General features: G+C 40.4%; 1 protein-coding gene across 2 annotated transcripts in view; it reads left to right on the top strand.

Annotated features, from left to right (window-relative positions):
- The first annotated feature begins 3,562 nt into the window (after nt 1-3,562).
- The window catches only part of TAFA4 (TAFA chemokine like family member 4), a 122,996-nt gene continuing 100,584 nt past the window's right edge, over nt 3,563-25,974 (top strand). Inside the window, exon 1 of one of the 2 annotated variants that reach the window (XM_075574292.1) lies at nt 3,563-4,120. The gene's annotated coding sequence lies outside the window, so the exon portion shown is untranslated. Of the gene's footprint in view, nt 4,121-5,025; nt 5,572-25,974 lie in introns of those variants that run through there. The other variant, XM_075574293.1, reaches the window with a different exon arrangement.

Below are 25,974 nucleotides of genomic sequence, written 5' to 3'. Positions count from 1 at the left end.
GAAGCCGAATGCTCAAATGACATCCCTGATGAAGCCAGAGTAATTGGCGAAACGCGTTGGAAAAACGGGAAAGCATCAGACAAGATCGCACAGCTAACAGAATGCAAAACAAGGCGGATGATTGAGAGACTTGACACGCAGGGGCTATCTGGTACGCAAAGCGGAAGTATGCGACTGGATGGGGTGGAGTCAGACACCATGGAGGAGAAACACGAGGATTCATGGATACTGACAACAGGGCAAAGAGTCTAAAGAATCGGGGAGAAGCTGCGATTTACAGTTGAGAGATTCTTTAGTCCCCAGCACAGGCTCAGTAATATATACTCTTTCTATACTGCTTCTCTGAGTGCAATGTTACACCTTTCTTCTTTCTCATACGTACCCACCATAACATATAATGTGAGGTTGAAACCTATTCCAGCTTCACATTGCAAAGCCAGTATAACCAGCCTCACACTGATGAGACCCAAAAGGTTGAAACAGCTGCCTGTGAGTAGGGTTACTGGCTCTGCGCTTCTGTATGCCAGGCTGTGCTGGAAAGCTGTGTGATACGGCAGGCATACGTTTATAGGGGTCCATGTTAAAATGGACATGAAGCAAAAGGTGACCATGTGTGCTCATTTGCATGTCATTTCCCAGAATCCCTGGCTGCAGCGGAAGCACTGTGTGCTAAGAGATAATGGGGAAAGGCAGGGTTGCAGACCTGTCTGAGACATGTGAATGTGCTCAGAAATTAGATTTTGATTTACTGTACTTCTCATACTTTGAACATATATACTTTTTCCCTTTGTCTTTTTCTCCTTTATCTCCCCTTTCGTTTCTCCTAGATTGATTATCTGGATACCCTATTTTATTTGGATAGGGTGTCTAATAATAAAAATACAAATTGTAATCCAATTTGTAGCAAAGGAGCAGACTCCAGAGAAGTTGCAATTTACTGCTCTCAAGTTCAAACATACCAGACACTGGCTGATAACATACAGATGAATGAAGTAACAGGGTACATTAGGTAATGACCCTTTTGGACAGACTTACTTTTTTTAATGACATGGGGCCATTTCCCTTTAGTCAGCAGTAATGAGTGATATGGTGCCATCAGGAAGGGGTGCGCAAACTTTTCCCCGTGCGCACCCCTGCCTGCTCTCCTCGGTGCCTCGCACCCCCCCCCCCCCGCTTGGCCCCGGCGTTAAATGACGCGCTGGGTCATGTGACATCACATCGCCATGGTAACGTGACATCACGTGGCCTCGCGCGGTCCCCGGGCATTTAATGTAAATGCAATGTAATATAACTGCTGCGTCCCCCCCAGAAAATCTAGTGCCCTCCCAGTTTGCGCATCGCTGCCATAAGGTATATTTTGTCTCAGCACTGCTTAGGAAATACAGTATGGTGCACGCATGTGGCCTCACCATCAATTTGATAACTGCAGCCAGAGTCAATTTTGTTGCCTTCGTATAACCCTTAACAGGACTGCCGACAAGGGGGTTCAGTGGTAACAAGTATTCCGGTGCCTGGAGGCGGAGAGGGGCCCGGCCGTCCCATACTGGAACTTGGACCCAACTTCCATGTTTGGCTGGCATGGCCTCTTCTGGCGGACACACGCTGAATGGTGCACTGCACAGGTGCGCCCTCGCCATCCTGCTCAACAGGATGGTTACCAGGTCACCACCGTGCGCTCCACAACCTGCGTGCACCTTCCCCCCCGCTCAACAACCTTGGGCCTGGGTCAAGATTGCAGTCCTGGACTCCGGGAGAGGTGTCGGCAGCCCTGACCTGATAAGCTAAATGGGACTATGTATAATGGCTTGCGTTCTCAAAACAAAGTGAAAGTGCATTGCGTTAAGAATTCATTACCTGAATTCCCTATCGACACATGTTGGTATGTCATTATCCATCTTCTTACATACATCCCACGCCTTCTTACTATTTGTATGGAGATGCGTCATGTTAAATTATATGTACATAAATATGTCACAAGTGTTAATGGAACGCAATTAAAAAGTACATAAATTATGAAGATATATTCGCTTTTTCCCTCTTACCATTATCCACTCATCTCACCATCAATCAAATACACAGTTCATTAATTACATACATTGTTGACTAAGGAAGTGTTTTTTCTCTCCAAAAAAAACCACACAAAATGTTTTGAAGCATTTATGCCGCACAAACATGGCGCATGCTTGTAGTTTAATATAACTCAATACAATTTACATATGTCCGCTACAGGCAACATCCAAACTCACCCGTAATCCACAACCCAGCGTCATTTTTTGTGTGTGTGAAAAAGATGTTGACGCACACCGCACGCCACACAGAAATTGGTTTTACACATTGGCGTGCTGACGTGCTGCTTATTCTTCTGTGCGTCTGTTTTGCGAGAAAATCGATTGTAGCGACACTTACATTGTCCCCCAAAATCTCCACGCGGAGGGAGAGGAAAGCGAGGTTCTAGTCTTCAAAGATGGAGCAGCTTCAGCACCAGATGCTGATGGGTCACAAAACTGAATGATTGAGCCGCCTGTGCTGAAGCAGGGACTGATTGAGCCACCTGTGCTGATGCAGGGATTGATTGAGCCACCTGTGCTGAAGTTGGGATGCCCTGAATACCTGACCTGTTGGGGGGGCTTGACAACCACTGTTCTACAGGATAAGCTATTACAGGGGCTTTGTGATGAACCGCACAACACAAGGAACAGCAATGAGTGTCGCTACATTAGGGATCCCAGCTGCAAACATGTTGGTAGAACTGATTTTCTTTTCTTAAAGCGGCAATTCAAGCAGGCGATCTATCTCTGACGCGCTATTAGTGAGGTTTGGGGATCCCCAGAATATCACAATATAATTATATGGTTCCTTAACCAAAAAAAGGTAAAAAAAACCAAAAAAAACTACTGGTTTACTTTCTCACGTCTCCCTACCTAATGCAGCCGCCTTTTATACAATGCTTTGCACCCTTCCACGTCTCAGCAAGACCCTACTTATCCCATTGCCAGAGATTCACGAGTTCAAATCCCAAGAAGGTTAGAGTTAACATTAAATAATGAGATCAGTACCAATAGTCGTTGATTATTAATAATGTGTGACCTATTAGAATGGAAACATTTTAAGCAAGGAAAGCTACATAAATTCCATTTATTTTTTATAGAGCTGTAGAAAAAGACATTTACCATCATGTCAGAATTATTTGAAACGTTACTAAAAATCACAATTGTAATATTTCCTCCAGTTTTCTTTCCTTATAAACTTCAGTACTGTATTCTGTTTTGCTCTACAAATGTTCAATACCCTCTTGTGAGTATCAAGGATGGCACCTTTAATCTATACATGTTGACACAATTGGTAGGGAGTATAGGGGTAGCACAGTGCTCCTACACATAACAGGAATGGAAAAGGTTGCCTGAGTCAGTACTGGTATAAGGGGGCAGCAGTAGTAGAAATGACATACAGTAGCAATGATGGGGAGGAGTTAAAGTGAAGCAGGGAGGACCAGTACATCAGACTGATCTTTGTCTCCTCCAATCAGCTGTTATCTGCACAGCAGCCCTTGTTAGTGTCACTCTGATCTCAAAGCAGAGCATCTGGCTCTGTGTCTCTCTGCTGGTTACTATCTCAGGAGCAGAGGGCAGCAGCATCCAGAGAAAGGAGCAGCTCAGCAAACACTCAGCAACAGAAACAGGAGGCACCACCACACAACTGCTCTCAGCATAAAACCAAAAAGTACTTTGCACCTTTTCCTCCACTCCTCACTCCTTGTTTTCAGCAGGTGTAAAGCCGTATTTAAACCTGTGTGTGTATGTGTATACTGTATATATACAGTATGTGTGTGTATCATCTGGAAATCGGATGCTGATTTTATTTCTGGCTACTTTGTTGAAATCAACCTGAGATGAGAAGATCTGGGACCTCATGGAGGATGACTCACTAGCTCCCTGATACACCTACAACATGATTATTCTGTGTCTGCTTGGATTCAGATATTTTGCCATGCTGCTGACTGACACCATTCCACTTAAGATGTAATCAGCAGCTATCTGAAAGAGAGGAATATCATGGCATGTCACCTTTAAGAACCATCCCCCCCTGTTGCAAATGAAGCTTCATTGACACATCTGGATCAGTAAGTAAGGCTGGAAGGTGTAAATACTTTTTAAAATCAGCATTATTTTGCAAGAGTGGCACAAATATGTTTTCCCTGAAATAATGTAAGAAGCACAAAAACACAGGTTCATTTAAGCAGGATACATTAACTTCGGAATAAAATGGTCAGGAAACCACTTTAAACTGCTCTTATTTGTGGTTTTATATATTTTTGGAAACTTACCTGATACTTAGTTACCTTATAATTCTAATTTGATGTGATAGGCTTTTTTTTTTTTTGCTAACAATGAGTGAGAAGGGGATGTCATGTTTATTGTTCCTGATGTCTAATGTAATGCAGCTTTAAGTAGTAGGCAGCCCCCCCCCCCTCTTTATTCCTAGCAGATAAACGGTTCAATAACTGCCAAGATCTCTGATCACTGTCTGGGATCTTTGTGACATCCTCATTATCAGAGGCATGGTTCACCTGACAGACTCCACACTAGGGTTCTCCAAAATTTCTATGCATGCATATCATTATTATACTAAGTAATTGTCCTTGATATACTACGATCTGGTTTCTGTATTAGCTTTCTCTATCATTTAATATTTGTTAAACTAATAAATGCTATATTATTTATGTGATATATATATATATATATATATATATATATATATATATATATATATATATATATGTATGTATGTATGTATGTATGTATATATGTATATATGTATATATTTATATACACACACACACACACACACACACACACACACACACACACACACACACACACACACACACACACACACACACACACACACACACATACATATAGACAATGAATAGCCTGGATGTACACTGTACACGTGAGCACCCAGTTTGAGATGCTGTAGCAGTGTAAGTTGAGGGATACAGATACTTTTCTGTCCCTGCTGCTGGGAGCAGCTGCTGTGTTTCTTTCAGCCTCTGGAAATGGATGAGCTGGGTTTGAGGACAGATGAGGATGACCTCCCACTGCACGTTCCCCTCTCTGATCGCCCAGGAGAGTGCCCTACAGCTTCACTTTCATTATTCCTTTATGCACAGCTCTCTCGGTTCTGTAAAGGTGCTCACAAGGCTTCTGTTTCCCCCCAATGGATAAGAAAATTCAAAGAGAGAGAGTCACATGGTGTGGGACGCCCTTGTGATGGATGAAAGCAGATGTGCTTTTTGTTTTCAGATCCACGGAGTATATTTTAAATGCCCTATGCTACTCAGAAGGAAAGGAGTACATTTGTTTTATAGGGAGTGACATTTTACTCTTTGATCTAAAAAGCTACAGAATATAGTATACAGATTGATTTAGTATGATGGGACTTGGTCACTGCCCAGTGCTGGAGAGGGCTTTCACTATTAACTATTTACTTAGTCCATGAATAAAGTCTTTCTGCTAAAAACTTTCAGCTAAAACTTGTGAATAGCAAAAGTTCCTGAAGCTGTTTTAGGTGAGCTGGCTCTTGCTGTGTGTCCTGTTACATTCACAACTTATCATTGCTCTTTCAAACTGTGAAGGCTCAGAGAATGCTGGATGTTGGAAAGCTCTTACCCTTGTCAGTGTTGGAGGAGTCAGAAATGCATGGAAGAGAATTGCAAAGAGAAACGTGTGTAAATCATTTGCTCCTAGAACATTTGAGGTTAATGGCGATGAGTTCAAGTAATAACCCTATCAGTTTGATATTAGAGCCATTCTGTCTCTACTGTGAGGTTTATTACATTTGGTACAAAATGAAAAATATATAATAATAATGCATTTCTATGGTGGAAGGAATGTCAGACACCGGAAAAGAAAGCTTGAATATGTTTTTTCAGAACAAAGAACTAGTGATCATAGTTTAATTTTAGTATACACTACATATAGCCATACCAATGGCCCACTTCATCATCAAATTATAATGTATTCAGCTTTATTGCCCATTGGTATTATAGCAGCATTCTCTAATGCTTTTTATGCACTACAGTACATGTATAGTATGCATACTTTCAGGAGCACAAAGTTGCATATAATATATATATTGATTTATCCAGGTACAAGCATTAATTGTGACAAATTATTTCATAAGCATACAATTTAGCTTGCTAGAATTAATAATTAAATCAGATCAGCATAATAATAGATTGATGACTGCAATTACCAGGCTGATTAAACACAATAATTAATATTTTGTGTCTTCTTGTGAATGGATGAGTCAGGGGTTTGAGGTTTTCTGGTGCAAATGTGGTGTTGTGAATGCATAAATAAAACTTTCAAAGGCATTAAATGCTAAGTTTTATTTACAGATTACATCAATACACCATGGATCTTTGGGGAAGAAAATCATTCAGGTTTAGATTGTATTTTTATTACAGTTATTTAAGATCAATAGATTCAAATAAGTAAATCCCATAGACTACTTATCATTGTGTGAGCTTTCTAAAATAGCTGTGTATATATATATATATATATATATATATATATATATATATATATATATATATATATATCTTTTTTAGAAATAGCTAATGCATATGTCAATAGAAACAAGCAAACAAAAAACATTGGAAGTATTTATTTTGCAGCAGGTCTAATGGCAAACCTAATATCAAGCAGCAACTATATTTTATTATAATGGGAAGAATGGCATTGTAGAGGTCATCCCCGTCTCATTTTCCTATCTGTCACTGCTGTATTTTGCGAGACATTCATTTTGTAGCTGTGAGGCAATGTATATTTAGAATTCTATTCTCTCTGAATGTGTTTTTGTTTTGCTGTGGAAAAGCCATTGTTTGATTGATCTGGTTCAACTCTTCGAATGTAGCAGCAAGTGAAATATAAACTCATTGTCCTTGAGTTTGTAGCCAATGTCCCAACAGTTTAAAACAAAGTGTGTGCACTGGAACTGCTGGAGGAGTTTGTACATTTGGTCCACTCTATTGTATTCTCTTGATTTAAGCATATTATGTCAAAGGATCAAATAGCCAGAAAAGGTTGAATTCTTCTAGACCAGTGGTTTCCAACCTTTTTTTGGTCAAGGAACCCTATGTGAAATTCTGAGGAACCCCAAACTTCTCTAATAGTGCGTCTGAGATCAGATACAATGTAAATTCTTCTGTGTTTGGTTCAATTTTCAAATGACCTAAAAATTGCAGGGAACCCTTTAGGGGACCCCAAGGGTTCCTAGGAACTCCTATTGAAAAACACTGTTCTAGACTGGGTAAAATCCTCACTGATGATGTTGATAATTCTGCTGCCATGGCTTTGCCAGTATTACAGATGATACCTTGTTACTGAGTAATAGATAAATGGCCAATCAAATACTGTGTTTATCTGAGGCATTTCCCTCCATATTCCTACATCAGCTTGTGGAGTTTGTGTCACCAACAATCAACATGCAGATGGTACTGGAAATACTTTAGTATTTTTCTGGTTTTATTTGCAGAAGTCGTGCTGAGAACTTTTAGCTTACTCTCCAAATGGTTTATTTCACCCCTTGCTGTGATGTATGCAAGGTTGGGGCAAAGGCCAAGACTATATGGGGGAAATGCATTCATGCAAGCAAGGTCCCATGAACATGATTTCCATGGAATGGGTTTCTAGCACAGCGTGCTGCCTGATTGCCTCTTCTATCAGCCTCGCAGATCTGTATAAAATCTTATTAAGTACAGTCATGCAATATGTGCGTTTTCTCAGCAATATTCTTCAGCCAAGAGGAGTTATTGGGGGTCTTACAAAACTTTAAACGTGTACTATAAGAGAGACATGGTCCCATTGTAATCAAAACGTACACAATGCTATTATGGCAACATAGATATTCAATTCTGTGGAGGCTAATAAAAATTCAGCTGGGCTTAAAATTTACTTCAACCATATATTAACCAACAAATAACACATGTATGGTTCAGATATAGTAGCTATAGAAGCCCTAAATACCTGCAGATTTAAATGACCAATATTACAATAATACAATATTATATATCTTAAAGCTTAAAAGGCTTCAACTGCATGAAGGGCAATGTATTTAAGGTTTCTTCAGCACTAGAGGGGTTAATAACAAATCTGGTTGAGTTCCTAAAGCGTTAACCAGTGCCAGACGTCTCCACGACACACTGCAAGGCAATGCAGGGACAGGGACCTTTGGCACTGAATAGTTCAACTTTTACCTGATTTCTTTTTGACAGGTTCGCAGATAGGATAACATAACAACCATGTGGGCTTCAGTATTTTTGGACCACTTTTTATCTGTGTAACTTAATTCTGGGAAATAATGTTCTAAATGGAACAGATGTCTTTAATAATCTACGTACAAATCTATATTGTCTGAAACACATTGTAATATCCTTCATACAAAGTATGCAACTTTGCAAAAATTCACATCAGGATGCCCCCCCCCCCCCATATAATTTGGAAAGAAGTGCTGGCAAAAAGGATGGGTACAAAGAGTACGCTGGGAATCTAAAAATACCTTTGCATGGCATCAGATACATTTCACCTTAAATGACCAGTCAGCCTTAGAGGAGCCAGCAGGACAGTTAGCACATCTGGTACAAAAGGGGTTACCTTGCATTACAGAGATGTATATCCTTCCATTGTCACATGTCATGGTCGTTCAGGTTTTTCCTCTTCTGCACCTTTGTACGGGCATTGTCTTGTGTCTAGTTTCAAGCACTGCTCCCTTCTTTCCCAACAACACACAGATAGCAGGCGATCTACTGCAGCCCACAAGACTATCGGTAGCTTTAGGAGTTGGCCGGAATTTCAGGGATACAAGACTCAAACATCAAGAACTGCACATTTTACACTTGCGCTTTGCATTCCAGAATCTTTTCCTCATGTGTCATTACTACTGATATCTTCTCTTATCCTGTGCTGTGTGTGAATTGGTCGCCGACATCATTTTGATTACCCTTCTGGCATAAAGACTCGTGGAAAGTCACTTATCGGTCAGCTTTATTCCTGATTTTATTTATTTGTTAAATATTTTACCAGCAAGTAATACATTGAGAGTTACCTCTCGTTTTCAAGTATGTCCTGATTTGGAAAGGTAGCAAAAACATTTCTAGAGGAAGATTTGGGCTGGAGTTAACTTTGTAACTCTATCCATTTTACCTTATGCTTTTAATAATGCACATGTAATCATACAGTATTTATAACAATGTAATTGTATTGTATTTTACTCTGCTAAATTCTTCATGGATAACACTGCAGGTGGATAACACCATTGGAGTATTGTATTGTATTGTATGTCTTTATTTATATAGCGCCATTAATATACATAGTGCTTCACAGAAGTAATACACTTGGTAATCAAAAAATTACAGATAATATAAATAACAAATCATGGGAATAAGTGCTTCAGACATAAAAGTAACATTAAGGAAGAGGAGTCCCTGCTCCGAGGAGCTTACATTCTAATTGGTAGGTAGGGAGAACGTACAGAGACAGTAGGAGGGAGTTCTGGTAAGTGCGTCTGCAGGGGGCCAAGCTTTATGTATCATGTGTTCAGAATATCCACATGCTATTCATATGCTTCTTTAAGCAAGTGTGTTTTAAGGTGGGTCTTAAAAATGGATAGAGAGGGTGCTAGTCGGGTGCTGAGGGGAAGGGCATTCCAGAGGTGTGGGGCAGTCAGTGAAAAAGGTTTAAGGCGGGAGAGGGCTTTAGATACAAAGGGGGTAGAAAGAAGACATCCTTGAGAAGAATGCAAGAGTCTGGATGGTGCATAACGAGAAATTAAGGCTGCGATGTAAGGAGGGGCAGAAGTGTGTAAAGCTTTAAAAGTGAGGAGAAGAATGGAGTGTGAGATGCAGGATTTGATCGGAAGCCAGGAGAGGGATTTCATGAGGGGAGAAGCTGAGACAGATCTAGGAAAGAGTAGGGTGATTCTGGCAGTAGCGTTTAGGATAGATTGTAGGGGAGACAGGTGAGAGGCAGGAAGGCCGGACAGCAGGAGGTATTATTGGAGTATTATTTATATAACATAGCTCATATGTAGCCAACTCCAGTGTCACTAAGCCATTGATTGAGCCATCTGTGCTGAAGCAGGGATATCCTGAAAACCTGACCTGTTGGTAGCCATTGAGGACGGGAGTTGACTACCCTTGATATAGCTGCTAACAGAAAAGTTCACAAATCTTTTCTTTTAATTGTGTACTGTAATACTAATTCTGTATACGCAATGTGAATTGATCATGCTGTCTCCTGAACTATGACAAAGAAACTCTGTGTAAACTTGGAATAAAGTTGCGCCTCTTATTCTGAATAAACCACTCATATATTGTTCCATTTTTCACATATAAAAAAAAGCCTGCATGTAAACGATTGAATATTACCGCTGGTAACTTGCACGGTACAGAGGCAGGCACATTTTAACAATAATCACATGACTTTTCCACCGATTGTAACTGGCCTTTTTTTGCCACTTGACAAATAGCTTTTTCTGCTTCTGTATGTGAAACTTCCTTGGAATTCTAATCAGATCATTAACATTTTTGCATCTGCAATGAGGGTTATTTACTAAGACTAAACATTGCAAGATTTGCTACACCACAGATTAGCTGAATTTGCATGATTTTAGGTTTATTACATTTTCTTCAATATTGCGAGTTGCCAGGTATGTGAGATATGTAAATCATTTCGGCACTGTAATACATTTAGGAACATGATTGATTTTTTTTCTGATATGCAATTATTCCCTGTGCATTTGTCCAGTTTTGTTTAAGTCTTTTAGGTGTAATAGGTGGTAACAGTGCAGCAATTTTTTACCCGACTCATGCTTTGCTCCTGATAATTGCATAAATCTTTTGTGACATAGTTCTATATTATGGTCTACAGACTGTAGAGTTCCTGAAGTCTTAGCTGAGTTTCCCTTTAAATTAAATATCCTTTTAAATACGCACACAGTAAATCAGGAGTGCTTCACTTCAGTCCTCAAACCCACCCTCGCCACCCCCCGCCCCAGCCACGCCACCCCCCGCCCCACCCACACGTCAGGTTTTCAGGATATTCCTGCTTCAGCACAGGTGGCTCAATCAGTCCTTGCTTCAGCACAGGTGGCTCAATCAGAGGCTCAGTCTTTGACTGAGCCACCTGTGCTGAAGCTGGGATATCCTGAAAACCTGACCTGCTGGGGGAGGAGGGGGCTTGGCGTCTGGCTTTGAGCACCCCTGCAGTAAGTTAGCAGTGCTCTGCTGGTGAGTGTATAGTGTATTTTATTCAGTATTTTTGTGTTATAGAAAGCTGGAAAGGAATTACAAGGCATGAAAGTAGCATAACCATTATCGGTAATCACAGTTAAACTCCCATATTGGATAAGCAAAGACATTTGTGTTTGTTGAACAGTACAATGAACAAATACTCAAAGACGCCAGCAGCTAATTAAATATACAAATTCAATATAAGAATTTATCAATTTTTTCGACCAGAGTTATATTGGTATATTGACTAAATTAATGAAGTGAATACACCAAAGTTACCAATAATTTTAGCTTATCCTGATAAAAAAGAACAGGGCAAAAATAATGCTGATGAAGCTTAAGCACCCATTGCTATTATTGACATTTTCTGTTATTGTTATGTGTCACTGATCTGTTGGGTTCCACAGTTTATTCTACTATTAAAGTGACCAAGGTAACCTTTTTGATTAACATGAAACCTCATTGATTACATTTGACTTTGCGTTAACGTCACAGCCTTACACTGCTGAAGTAAGCCAGCAAAAGACATGGCAATGCATCACAATATTTAACGTGAACAGGCATCTGCAGAATACACGACAGTCTTAGTTAGGGCTAAGTTTTAACAGGATGAGCTGGATTGCCAGAACAGATCTGTAGTAGTAATAATGGCGTCAACACCAGGTCTAGATATAGCCCACAGTAGTGGGAGCATGGTTAGGACAGCAATGGTCCTGAGGAAGGTCTATGTGTAGACAGAAACATTATTCCAAATTAATTGAACATTTATATTTGCTTAAGTATCATCTGTACTATTAATATTTAGCATAGGGGGCATCCTTTCTCACCCGCCTGTTTCTGCAGTACTAAAGTACTATATACTGCTCAAACAGGATGGCAGATCATACGCTGGCTGAGCTTGTTGCAGAACTGAAAACAGTCTGAAACCCCCCTAAAACTCCCCATAGGCAGCTTTTGTTCATGGGGCTTTATCTATCAGTGCTAAAGATTGGTTCACGATAGGCTGCTTTTCATGTATCACATTGTCCTGTTTGTGCCTATCTGCAGGAGAAGCAAAGAGCAGAGTAGGACATCTTAAAGTGGCCTGCATGTACTAATTAGACCTCTCATTCTGCAGCATCATGACGAAGGGAGGAAAGCGGAACCTCTAAAAGACAACTTGTCATTGAATAAATTCAGCTCACAATGTCTTGTTTTACTAACTGGTTCCAGTCTTTTTAATATATTGATCACCCGATCCGGCAATAAGTTTGGTGGTCACACAAACGATTAACACCAGTGCAGTGGTTGGACGTAAACATCCCTGCAGACATTTTAAGTGAAAAGGGAAGTTTGGTGTATAAAGTGAGATGGATATTGATCAGTGATTTTGACTATGTCTGTAAGAGCGAATGCAACTTCTCGCTGGCGATGATGCATTGTGGGTCACTTTGGCGCCCAAGAAAGTAACAACCACAATGCATTACTGTGAGGCCTCATCAGAGCATGTTTACATGTATTGCTAAAACCAGTTGCAGCCATTAATCAAGAGTGTTATAGCACATTGTTTTATACCTGAAATAAAAAAAAAGGAATAAAGTAATTTGTATTTATTCCCCATTAGCGCCCGTCAAGCTTTTCAGTGACAGGTTTATCCAGACGTCACTGTCCTTCCCTATGACAGCTGGCCTGATTGTGACTGCTATAGCCCATGTCCCTTCTATCACACTCAACATCACTCTCAACATAGAGAGATCTGCCAGACTTTGACAGCTTTCTAACCCACTCTGAAAAGAACTTTAAATACCAGTATTTTTATTTATTTTTAAAGGCGAAAAGGCGTTCTTTTTTTGCTTCTGGCACAACATATACGGTGAAAATTATATATTGAGGGTACTTTGCATGAGTGAACATTTTGGCTTTAAAATGATTTAAACCCCAAAGCAAGACCAAGACCCCCCCTGTCTGTGAATGGGTTAAATCAGTGATTAGAAATTGCATCTTAAAACTTTAGTTTATGAAGTATCTTGTGGCAATTTTAAATCACCTTTGGTGAATGTTTATATGGAGCAATAGGAAATGTTAGTTAGCATATATGTGTCGGTATAAATCAACGTCTGTATATATATGTTTTTTTTTTTTTTTTTTCAATTATGCCAACATTTGACTAAGTGAAAGCAAAAATGTGCTTAATTATGTGCAGATGTGCTTAAAATTGAAGCTAATTTAAAAACAACAAACCTTGCAGGGAAGACACAGGGAAATACAGTGTAAGGCGGAATTGCGTTTTTCCCGCGTTTTTTTTTTTTTTTTTTAAATAACAAAAGGTTCGAACGAACTTTCACAGATTTGGGAAGAAATAGAAAGGTTTGTCTGACAGTTCGGGAACTTTCACCTATTCGCCCATCACTTGTGTTAACCTACGTCCTACCCTAACTAAGTTTCTCAAATCCAGCGTATCCATCTTCACATATGATGCATGTTTCTATTAAATTGTCTTGTTGCAAGTCGTTTATACAGCCTGTGTATGTTAATACAGCGGTGCTCAAATGTAGTCCTCAAGTGCCACCAACAGGTCAGGTTTAAAGGATATCCCTGCTTCAGCACAAGTGACTCAATCAAAACGACTGAGCCACTGATTGAGCCACCTAGGCTGAAGCAGGGATATCCTTAAAACCTGTCCTGTTGATGGCCCTTGAGGACTAAGTTCGAGCACCACTGCGTTAATACACGGCTCATCTTATAACTGACAATAGATATGACTAGTTAATTATTGTTCAAGTTTCCTTGGGCAAAGCCACTGAACTAAATACTGGTCACAATACTGGGATTTTTTCCCCCTGTTGCCTTGATAAATTAGGTATTTTTTTCCACCAGTATTAAACCATGCACATGACTCCCAGAATTATGTTTCTGTAGTAAATCTAGTCCAGTTTTGCATCAGCTCCTTCTGCCCATAAATATTTTTATGATCTCAAACAACATTAGGTATTTAAAAAAGCATTCCTTGAAACCAAGGTCATATACCGTACTCATAAATACATGCACGATAACATACATTAACACTGAATGACATCCCTTGATTACTTCCTGCAAGGCATACAATAATTACATTATACCTGCACCCATATCGGCTTTCCTCTCTTCATATATAATTCCTAATTTCCCTCTTTACAAATCAACTGTCTTCTCTGCACCGTTCCTCTTTTCACATGTTAAATACATTACTTGGTGCTCTTCATTAATTCCGTTGGTGACAAAGGGGTCAAAACAGCATTGTTACCAGATTTTAAGTGGCAATGGAGGTAGCATTATAGCTAACAGGGCTGATCTTGTAAGCACCAATATGAAATCCCCTCTCACCCTGACTGCCGATAGAAGAATGATTTCGTGCCTCTTTGTGGCCATTGAGTGTAGTATTATAGGAACAGGAAGAGCCAATTTGATGTTCCCAATGGAATAAAATGAAATAAAAATAAATAAATGATCAAATGAAGTACTGGAGGAGTTAGTGCAATTACACTGCTTCCTACAATGTCACTTTCTAAGATATTGTATTCATTACAGAGCTTTGCTGATTTAGAACTTATTCTTCTTCCGTTGAAATGGACAATCGGCCTGCTCTCGGACAGAATTCCCCTCTGAAGTCAATGGGGAATCTAGTCCAAAAACGTCCCGATCTGCGTTTTTGGGCGGATATAGAATAAGCTCTTTAACTGGAGAAGGGTCTGCATATCCCCGCCCTTTGGATGTGAAGAGTTAAAACGGAGGGCATACCAACATGCCTACAAGTATAAGCATGTCAGAGGGGCCATACAGGAATCCCTCGATACATGGAGCAGATACGTTGCTGAAAATTTGTCCGCAAAGCGGGATGCTCTATATCAATCCCTATTTTCCCATTGACTTCCATCATATAACTGGAGATGCGTTCCTACGGAACTAAATACAGCCCCAAGACATAATAAAATCACACTTAAGAATGCAGCAAACCTTTTTTAAGCACGTTTATTGGGAAATCGATAATTGTATGATAAAATCTAAATAATTATTGTCAAAATGAAGTGTGGGGAAACCAGTTCAGTATGAAAAGCGGGCGCAAACGGCATACAGCAGCATGAACCGCGCTAGGACGAATGACAGACCGTGCATTGTACGTTCCCCCGCCGCCCCCAAGATGTAAAGTTTAGTGATGTAATATTCCATAAATGTGAATTTAACATCCAGTATATCTAATTTCTTGCCTAATTGATAAATTCCGTTACAGCGAAAATCCGTGTATCGAGTTGCTGTATATCAAAGGTTGCCTGTATGTCGAAATATTTATTGAAGAAAATACAGTTTTCATATATGATATATGTAGCCATGGCTGGTCCAGGTTATACTTTCTGCCCCCTGTCATGTAAGTCCTAGTAGCTACAGACAATGGCAGGCTATCCTGTGGGGTTTTCCCCCTCCCTCAGGCAGCCTCTCTGAGTGACAGGCGTGGAGGTGAACTGGGTCTGTGTGCAGCCAATCGGTGCAGACCTTGTGCCCTCCCCCTCTGTACTAGGAGAGATTGCATTCTAAATTATAGTCAGTTGGAGTTGGAGCTGGGTCTGAGTCCCTCCCGGCTGGGAGTGAGACGTGTTCTCAGCCCCTTAGGGGGTTGAGCTGAATAGATCTAAAGATTGCAAGGCCTCAATTGAGAGAAGGCCAGGCACCATCCAAGGGCCTGGGATCCCACGTTGCTAAATGTATTCGCTGTAATAACACCTGCAGTGGATGCAATAAAGGATCCTGTTTTATTTACCCTGCCTAAGTTACAGTCTATTGGGTAGGAGTATGAAGTATGATTTTCACAGTTGGAACAGTCTCCAGCAACGCTGAAGCCTGCTGTGAATGGAGGCGCTGACACCCGAGATGGAATCCTGAGTCACCAAGGAAAAGCCTGTCCTGTTTACCCTTACCATCGCGGACGCTCATCTCTCTTGGAACGTCACAGGTATTAAGCACCACAACACCTGTAGCTTTAGTAAGATCTCCCAGAGGGGGGAGGTGAAGCAGCGCTACATATATACTTACTGAAACAATGAGCATTTAAACCACATTAAATTTATTCTGCTTTATATGTTTCCTTCATATGTAGAATTGTATTATTTATATTGATTCAGTAGGAAACGCAATCTTTTTACGTAAAATAGGGAAAAAAAATAGCCAGCCGCACGCAGCCACATGCGTAGGGGCACTGCTCCGTCATCACGCGGTGATGTCAGATGGATGTCCAGTTGGAAGCAATCCTAGGTGGTGCCAGATGAGAGAACTATACATGCGGACGCGGAGGGATGTCCTGTGTCATCCGGCCGCAACAGGACCCTGATGAAAGGCGCTCCCTGCCTCTCTCCATCTAATTTCTTTATATAAATATATATGTATGTATGTATATATATATATATATATATGTATGTATGTATGTACGTATATATATATATATATATATATATATATATATATAAGCTTGGGTTGAGCACACATTGGTTCTTTTCTTGTATTTACATATTTTTGCAGACAGTGAATCCTTTAAGTAGACCAACGTGAGTTCTTTATCGATGTAATCAATACGTGTGCCATCTCATAAGCAGACCTGTGAAGTCTAGAACCCGTATGTGCTTAAGATATCTATGAACAGCTCGTATTTAAAAGAACCACTTTCCGCAACATAATACGTCAGCGGGGGGAGGATAATCTCTGTCACTATAAATATTTTCTTTGCATCTTATTCCTACTTGTTGTTTTATTTATTTATTATGGTGAACAGTGGGCCAAGTCCTGGTTCTGAGTTAACCAACTAAGTGCCCCATTCAGATATCCGGTGCATTGTAAGTATGTTTGCATGTGTATCGAGGCCGGTGTAGCTGAGAGTCTCTGACACTCTGACATTTCTCCCCTTTCTCCACAACAAAAACTGCCACCCAGTGCCAAGGAAAAACACGGTGCTGTCCAACTGCTGAATACACAGCAATCAGTGATGTAATATCTACAGCTTTAGTCTTTTGTTCTTTAGAAAGCCTTGTGGTTTAATTCCTCACACTCCTTCTTCAAGCCACTGTAATCTTCCTGGGACAGGGAGTCCTTATCCGTTGTATCAGTATGTGACAGTGTTAATTTAGTAATCATGTTATGATACATTATGTTAATGTCTCACCCCTATCGTACAGCTCTCCAAAATAGAAACGTGCACACCCAAAGGCAGAATTCCCACAAGACTATAGCTTAGAACGGCATTTTTTTTGGGGGGGCTATTGAAGGTTTTTTTTACTGTCTCCGGGGCGTCCCCCCACCTGCAGCGTCACGTTGCCATGGCAATTCGACATCAACTCATGCCGCAAAGTCACACGACGACACATTGCCATGACAACGCGGCATCGCGAGCCGCCGGGATGTCATGGTGCCACTACTCTGCTGGGGGAGGGACGCCCCCGCTGCCAGCACGAGCCTATGGGTTGCAAAAGGATAAATCCGCTACTGAGGGGACCAGCTCGAAGCGTGCGCAAGTCATGTTCATGTTTTGGATACGTCTGTTATTTTGTTTATGCTGGAGATGACGTCCTAGGCATGTAATGGAAAGCTTTCTGGTACAGCTCCCCTGCTGGATGCAGGTATTGAAGTCCCAGCTTTTTCAAATGGATTAGTTTCCGTTGATTAATCTGGACATAGTTGTGTTTTGGAGCCAGGAGACTTCGATTTGAGTGGATTGCAGTTGCCTGTTATAGACAATACCCTAAATAAGCAGTTGGGTGGTATTGTAATTTTTCAGTTAGTTCTCCTGTCGAGCTGTTGGCGGCTACTTCTTAAAGACTTGTTAAGTACTTGCCATTGCTGCTTTAATGCAGCAATCCCTCCAGAAAGCAATGCAACTCTGTGCCCAAGACATACTTGAAAACGAGAGGTAACTATCAATGTATTACTTCCTGGAAAACGTTTTATAAATAAATATGTTTAACTCATAAAATGTTAGTATCTTATTTGTACCACTATCAAAGAAAACTTTTCCAAGATTCTATTTCACTGGTATCTCACCCCAAGTCGTCTGAAGCTGATCTACACGACAGCATCAGATCTGTGCTGGAAGGGTCTGTGGACAAAGAGGTGACATGGTTCACATTTGGTGGACATGTCAGCGATTCAGAAATATTGGATCACTATCCAAACTATTATTAAAGATGCAACAGATCTTTCTATTCCCGTGGACCCATTGACTTTACTCCTGGCAAAACCAGCTGGAGATATAGTGTCATTTATAATGACGGCGGCTTCATGCGCCGTGGCGGCTTCCTGGAAGATGATAGCCTCCCCCCCCTCTAGACGAACTGTAGAATAAAGAATAACCGAGGTGATGCTGATGGGGAGAAATGACACCTCTTCTGAAACATTCAACCGATGAATTTTATAAAACATGGGACCCATGGCTGAGGCGCTAAAATTAAAATGGAATAAGATTTAATAGATGTGACAACTGAGGACCACGCTACGAAACATAGGTAATCTGATCAAAATGGGCTCTGGCCCAACCCAAAAACCAAGAATTTTTAATTAAAAAAGTTATTAAGCTACAAAGCAGGGAAACAGAAAATCAAAGCGGTCGTGAGGGGAAGGCGGTCTCCTTCCCTCCCCCTTTTTTCCTCTACCTCCTCCCCCCTCCCATCTATCTATGTTGTCCTCTCTCCTCTCGCTCTCTGTGTTGTTCCTCCTTGTTCCTACCACCTCTCAACATAATATATACATTACCCAGTAAGAGCCGATCCCTCAGCAATAACCGAAATAATGTGGACTTAATGTCTAATTATCTGCAATTTAAGCCTAACCAGACTATAAGTATTTACCCAAGAGTGTTTGAATAGTTATTCTATACTTCGCTATGGATATTATTAATATTTCTATTCAATGTATAAGGATGTTCACACGGTTTTATTGTTGGATAAATAAATAATAATAAATAAATAATTTAAATAAATAATAATAATATCTATTATTTGTACTATGTGGAAAACTAATAAACAATATTTGAGACCAAAAAAAAAATGTTAGTATCTTGCATCCTGAGCAGTGCTGCTCTTTGAAAAAGAAAATGTTTGGCTAGTGTCAAAAACAGGGATTCGCCTAATCTCCATCTTTTGAGATTACCATGGTAACCGTTAGACTGCACTGGGCTCTGGGGAGAGCTTCATTTTAACCTCCCAGACACTTAGTATTGAAAATGCTTGTATCTCCTGTAAGGAAGCATCCGATTTGAAAACTAATAACAGCGTTGGAAAGGGCAAGAAAAAAAATAAATGAAAATGCTGATCAGCGCAGAGAGCTGCTTTAAGGGGCAATCCAAGAGTGCGTTTTTTTTAAGAGGATTGAAGTAGGGGTTCTCTGGAGCGGAACACCATTAATTTCAACTCCAGCCCTCAAGTCCTCCCCCAACAGGTCAGGTTTTCAGGATATGTCTGCTTCAGCACAAGTGGGTCAATCACTCCCTGTTTCAGCACAGGTGGCTCAATCAGAGGCTCAGTCGAAGACTGAGCCTCTGATTGAGCCACCTGTGCTGAAGCTGGGATATCTTAAAAACCTGACCTGTTGAAGAGGCTTGAAGACTGGAGCTGAGCACCCCTGTTCTAGGAGATGTGATGTAATTGTCTGTAGTTCGTCTATTCCGTCATAGCCACATGCAACATCTGGCTGTCATGTAACCCCCCTTGCCCCCCCGTAACTTTCATCAGCAAACCAATCTCCAATACTTCTCTGAATGTGTCTCCAAAATATGAAGTAGCTATGGAAAATAGTTTTGCTATTTCAGCTAATATGAGATCATAAAACCCTGCAATGTAAAACAATATCGGGCTTCAAATTGGTATTAAAATTGGAAGTTGCCAGATAACTAATTGCTGTGCTTCAGGCAAGCCAGGATCATCCCACTAATGAGTGTGTGTTTTAAATGTCAGGGCAGTGTTCCCTTCAGTCAAATAATACAACAAATAAGGATATTCATAATAGCGGGCAGAAACAAATACAGTGATTATTTCCTTGCACATGGAGAGAAGACTGACCTGTCAGAATAGTAATGTCATTAGCACTAGAGAATTTAATGGAGCGATGCATAATCAGGTTACGTCTCAAAGACTCCCAGATTCAAAACCGGAGCAAATCTGGTACATTTAAATTTATCACAGAAATATTATTATTTTTTTGTTCTGTGATAAATGTGTTTTTTTTTGCACAGGAATCCTCCCAGTTTTGCATCCAGCGATGGTACAATCAACAAAGGAGTCCCAATGCTACACCCAATATGACAAATTATTTAGTACATTACTGCAGGGGTGCGCCCCCGTGCCTGCTCTCCCGCTGTATCGTGTTTCCCCCTTCTGCAGCGTCAAATGGCGGGGTCATGTGACATCACGTTACGTGACCCACCGCGTCATTTGATGCCCCGGCTCCATGGCAACTGGCGTCAAATAAAATGGGGTCACGTGACGTCACATGGCCCCGCGACTTTATTTGACACCGCGTTGTCATGGAGACGAGTGGACCATGGAAGCCAGGTAAGTGAGCCGCATGCCCCAAGCCCTCCCCCCCCAAAAAAAGTCTCCCAGTTTGCGCACCGCTGCATTACTGTATGATTATTCTGTATTTTTCCTTCATAAGTATGGGTTACTTCAATCATTTGGCCAAACAATGTCTGCAGTGGTGGATTTCTCATTAGGCCCGATAGGCCCGGGCTTAGGGCAGAAAAATGTTGGGGTGGCAATTCCATAAACAGAAGCCGCACTCTTGGGCATTATGGGAAGTTTCCTGCCTGCTGCCGCCTCCGCCTTCCTGCCGCCTCTGCCTTCTTTCTGCAGCGTCAAATGACGCCGCAACGGCACACGGCATCTCGTTGCCATGGCAATGCGACGGTGCCGCGTCAAATGACGTTGGTGACGTCACGTTGCGATTTCGAAGAGGTGATGTCACAGCAAGGAGGAAGGGGCACCGGGAAAGCGCAGAGGGGCGGCGGATCTGGAAATCCATCGCAAATCTGCAACCGCGTCACGGTCACCCCATCTCAGCAAGTCCTGCAATACCTTCCGTATACGGTGCCCGTTTGTATTTCTTCCATTGGAAAGAGAATAGAGGGAGTAAAACAATAATATAGCCAATAGCATGGGGTGCGTGACATGTATGCGGTGCCCAAGGGGTTAACATTTAGGAGCACTATATAAGCGACAGTGCCATTGAAACTGGTTAAAAATCAGGAGTGCCCTAGTGAATATAGTGAGAGAAATGTAAGAAAAAAGGACTTTTGTTACTGGATGGAAAAAAAAAAGCTTTTGTGTTAGCAAAAAATATAATAACCCTGACCATGAATGTGTAGCACCGTCTACTGACACCCAGCACATACCCGAGTATCCTTGGAGTCCAGATGAAACCTTTGCGTGCCGAGGAGGGGGCCACAGAGTCTCCGGCTCCCCGCGATCACGTGACCGCTCCTCGAGCGCCACCGATGACGGAAAGGAAGAGGAGAGCGCTTGACACCGGAGCGCACAGCGTGATCTCCCCTAGAAACCGAGTACATAGCATATAATGTGGTCACTGGGGCGCCAGAGTCCCCCTTGATGCGGTAGCTACATCATGGCGATTAATCGTGGATCTGCCCTGTTGAGTTGGCTCGGTGCCTGCCCGTACGGCAGTAACCAATTCTGTTTAAATATGGAATCATTTGAAGGATAATGGGGGGGGGGGGGTGATAGCAGTTATAATTATTGAGGGATTCTAAATATTTCGGGTCTCTTTGGAGGTATTTAGAACACTTGAAAGAGTTGTATTTAAAAAAACAACCAAAAAAACACCCCAACTATTTTCAAGTACAGTATGCCCCGGTTTTGTGAAGTCAGATTTGGCAACCAGAATGGGAATGAAGTAACTTGGGAAATGTGTATTTCTAGACCAAGGGTGGACAATTGCAGTCCTTCAGGGTCACCAACAGGTCTGGTTTTTAGGATATCCCTGCTCCAGCACAGGTGGCTCAATCAGTGGCTCAGCTGAAGACTAGATTTGCCCACCCCTCTTCTAGACCATATCTAACAAGCACACGCAACTGCCCCATATTTACACTGAAGTGCTTTAATGTTCTGCATGATTCACGACACGGTGGGTCAATTAATGGTAGAGAGGGACACAAAGGTATATTTACTAAAATCTTGCGGCTGTAAAAATGGCGCATAAGCAGCACAAAAACAAATTTCCATATTATTTATCAAGGAATGGGAATAACATTGAAAGCTTTTAGAGTGTTTATCTTTTCATACATTTAGTGCAATTCTTTAGGAAATAAGACCGACCTCGTGATGTTGCGCAAATGACAGGGAGACCTTTAATAATTTGGGCTGGGCGAACGGCTCAGAATGTTCGAGCATCTTGCTTGGTTCTTACATTTTGTACCAGTTTTCCATGTTAGTTAATGAATCAATGAGAATACTCTCTCAAATAACGTACCCAGAGGAAAATATTTGTCAAAGTCTCCCAGGAGCAGAACTTGGGTACAAAAACAGAATAAAAATAAATAAATCCCATTAAAAGCCATTTTCTTGCTCCAATTCTGCCCTAGTTTTGAAGGTGTGGGACATTGATAAATAGCACTATTAATATCGCTCTTTAGAAGTCATGTAGATATATAGCCTTTAACAAGCAATAACGTATATGTATGTATATGTATATATGTATGTATGTATGTATATATATATTCATACACACATTATTTAAGTTATGGTGGGTGAAAAAGGTGACTAAAAACCCTCCACCGTATAGCATATAGCATATACCATATAAAAATATTACTTGTGAGCACATTCACATGTCTTAGACAGGTCTGCAACCCTGCCCTTCACCATTATCACCTAGCACACAATGCTTCCACTGCAGCAAGGGATTCTGGGAAATGACATGCAAATGAGCACACAGTGCCACCTTTTGTCTCAAGACCACATTACTTGGTTAAACCCTTAAGCCAATGCATGCTGCTTTAAACACAGCTTTTAAACATAGCCTGGGATGAGATGCAAAGCCAGTAAACCCACTCACAGACAGACTGTTTCGACCTTTGTGAGGTTGGTTGTACTGGCTTTGTAACTTGAGACATGAGTAGGTCTTCACCACACATTATTTAAGTTATGGTGGGTGAAAAGGTGTCTAAAAACCATCCACCGTATAGCATATAGCTATAACATATAAAAAATATTCATACACACATATATACATACATACACTCCCAGGGTTTTTTTCCAGGTGGAACGCAGTTCCTGAACCTTTTTTCATAGACCACGTGGAACATTTTATAGCAATATTGTGATCATCTTTAAAAAAAAATGATTTGCATATGTTTTATAAAACAGAGTGTAATAAATATTTACAATAATAACATAGATTCTAAACAATTTTGAAATGTGAATAAATGTGTATATTATTGAGCATGTTCAAGAATAATCCTCGCCCCCCCGCTCCCGTTTTCACGTCATAGTCCCCACCCCCCTTTTTTTTGCAGAAAAAAAGCACTGTATACACACGCTCACACGCACACGCACACGCGCACACGCGCACACGCGCACACGCGCACACGCGCACACGCACACACGCACACACGCACACACACATACACACACACACACACACACATACATGGAAAATTTGGTGAAAGCACACCTGAATATAACTAGAAACTTAGCTGTAGGATTAGGTGCTCGCTTGACGATCCGTCTTCACCTCTCAGGATCAAAACAATACAAAAAACAGCACATGTCCACTGCAGTCCAGGATAAGAAACATATAAAGATACATTTACTGTATTGCATCATAAGATACAAACATTTAAAAAATCTGAGCGAAGTTCCACACAAATCTGAGCCAAGTTCCAATCAACCCTTTCTCAAGCTCCTGAAGAGAGGGCTGTTTGGCTTGAAACATCGCTCTACTTTTTTATTGTTTGTATCTTATGATGTAATAAATGTATCTTTAGATTTTTCTGACCTTGGAGTGCCATTTGTTACTATATATATATATATATATATATATATATATATATATATATATATAAATATATATATATATATATATATATATATATATAATATATATATATATAATATATACATACATATACATACATATACATACATATACATACACACACACATTGTAGAGTTATATTATACCCGGTATTGCTTTATTCCATAGCATGTTCATATTCAAAGGTGATGCCTGACTTGAAATGTTGCTTTAATATAACACTGATTAAAGAATATACTTAATAATAAGGGTGGCGTAGGAGCTGGGTTTGCTATTGCCAGTAAATTCACGTCTTCATCACATTTTGGAATTAGCAATTGATCAGCTTTGTTAAGGCGGAACGTGCTGGATGTAGTCATTACTGTGATTACATTTTACAAGCCAGCAAAACCACCGTTAGCAGCAGAAACTGCAACATAATCAAGCTGTTAAGTTATTCAAATGTTTAATTTGTCTTTCACACAGTTTAGATGATCTCTGTGTTTAATATACAAATTCTCTTTATCCATAAATAAATAGCATGTTGTAGGGAAGGTGGGCAATTTTCTAGCTCAGTTGTATTTTTGTTTTCCCATAATCTTTCAGCCTTGAAGAATAAAGGTTTTTTTTTTTTTATATTCAATTGTAATCTAACTAATTATATCTGTTCCAGTACTAACAATATATGTCCTCACTGTTATCTCACAATTATGCATCTGTTTAAATCGAATGTGTTTAAAGAGAGAATGCATAGAACTTGACATAAACCTTGTTAATAATTATAGACATGTTTATAATTTTTTTTTAAACAGTGTTTATATAATATATTATATACTGCCTCTGATGTAACGCACGTGATACCAATTTCGGGTGAATAGCCTGCGGTTTGTAGAATTTATTAGTGACTATACATTTTAAATATACAGCTCAACCCCGTTATAACACGATCCGTTACAACGTGAGTCCGCTTATAACGCGATGCAAGCGTGGCTCCCAATTTTCGTATTTATGAATACTTTACAACACGATTATTGGTATCTTAAATACTTTATTGTACAATGTATACAATTGTACATTATTTCTAACGCGATCCGCTTAAAACGCCATGTGATTCTTTGGACCCCAAGCACAGCGTTATAAGGGGGTTGAGCTGTAAATTTGTAAGCAGGTTTTACTGGCTATGCACTTCTTCAACCGAGGCTGTGCTGAAAAGCTGTGTAATACGGCAGGCATACATTTATAGGGTTCCATGTTAAAATGGATACGAAGGAAAGAGTGACACACTGTGCTCATTTGCATGTCATTACCCAGAATCCCTGGCTTCAGTGAAAGCATTCTTTGCTAAACGATAATGGGGAAAGACAGGGCTTCAGACCCGTCTGAGATATGCAAATGCACCCACAAGTGGTATTTGTATTTACTGTACAAATATACATTTATAAATCTAAATATATAAATTATTTTAAATTGTGAGCGGTGAAGTGATTTTTTAAGACTTCCTGTGATGGAAAAATCACAGCCCAGTGAAAGAATATTGGAGACTAAAGCGGTTTTGGTCATCTTTCATAGTCAACATTTAGGAAATACTGTACAAAAAATAAATGGTTTGTGAATTTGACAAAGCTATTCTACGTACAGTATTTCTCCTTCATCAGGAG

Source organism: Ascaphus truei, chromosome 17 (assembly GCF_040206685.1).
Source record: "Ascaphus truei isolate aAscTru1 chromosome 17, aAscTru1.hap1, whole genome shotgun sequence".
Classification (NCBI taxonomy): Eukaryota; Metazoa; Chordata; class Amphibia; order Anura; family Ascaphidae; genus Ascaphus; species Ascaphus truei.
The sequence above is the reverse complement of the archived record's forward strand: the minus strand, read 5'-3'. Positions and strand labels throughout refer to the sequence as shown.